This window comes from Oncorhynchus clarkii, chromosome 29 (genome assembly GCF_045791955.1).
Source record: "Oncorhynchus clarkii lewisi isolate Uvic-CL-2024 chromosome 29, UVic_Ocla_1.0, whole genome shotgun sequence".
Lineage (NCBI taxonomy): Eukaryota > Metazoa > Chordata > Actinopteri > Salmoniformes > Salmonidae > Oncorhynchus > Oncorhynchus clarkii.
In genome coordinates, this window is record NC_092175.1 from 47312486 (window position 1) to 47313716 (window position 1231).

The following is a 1231-nucleotide window of genomic DNA, read 5'->3' on the forward strand; positions in this document are numbered from 1 at the left end:
ACCCAATAAATATACCTCACTAGAAAATTACTCAAGTAAGAGTCAACCAGTAAAATACTACTTGAGTAAAAGTCTACATTTATTTGGTTTTAAATATACTTAAGTACAAAAAGTAAATGGAATTGCTCAAATATACTTAAAAGTATAGATTTTTTTTTTTTTTCACATTTACTGATAAATCAAATCAAATGATATTTGTCACATCCTCCAAATACAACAGGTATTTGTGAAATGCTTACTTAAAAAAGCCCTTAACCAACAATGCAGTTTTAAGATTTTTTTTGTTGTTGCCAGAGGCACATGATAAAATGTATACAAGTATTGTGAGGGCTGTCTTTTTAGACTTCCGTGTGGCTTTTAGCATTATTGATCATAGTCTGCTGCTGGAAAAACTTGTGTTATGGCTTTTCACCCCCTGCTATAATGTGGAAAAAGAGTATCAAATCAAATGTATTTATAAAGCCCTTCTTACATCAGCTGATATCTCAAAGTGCTGTACAGAAACCCAGCCTAAAACCACAAACAGCAAGCAATGCAGGTGTAGAAGCACGGTGGCTAGGAAAAACTCCCTAGAAAGGCCAAAACCTAGGAAGAAACCTAGAGAGGAACCAGGCTATGAGGGGTGGCCAGTCCTCTTCTGGCTGTGCCGGGTGGCGATTATAACAGAACATGGCCAAGATGTTCAAATGTTCATAAATGACCAGCATGGTCAAATAATAATAATCACAGTAGTTGTCGAGGGTGCAGCAAGTCAGGACCTCAGGAGTAAATGTCAGTTGGCTTTTCATAGCCGATCATTAAGAGTATCTCTATCGCTCCTGCTGCCTCTAGAGAGTTGAAAACAGCAGGCCTGGGACAGGTAGCACGTCCGGTGAACAGGTCAGGGTTCCATTGCCGCAGGCAGAACAGTTTAAACTGGAGCAGCAGCACAGCCAGGTGGACTGGGGACAGCAAGAAATCATTAGCCCAGGTAGTCCTGAGGCATGGTCCTAGGGCTCAGGTCCTCAGAGAGAGAGAAAGAAAGAGAGAGAGAGAGAATTAAAGAGAGCATACTTAAATTCACACAGGACACCGGATAAGAAAGGAGAAGTACTCCAGATATAACAAACTGACCCTAGCCCCCCGACACTTAAACTGCTGCAGCATAAATACTGGAGAATGAGACAGGAGGGATCAGGAGACACTGTGGCCCCATCCAATGATACCCCCGGACAGTGCCAAACAGGAAGGA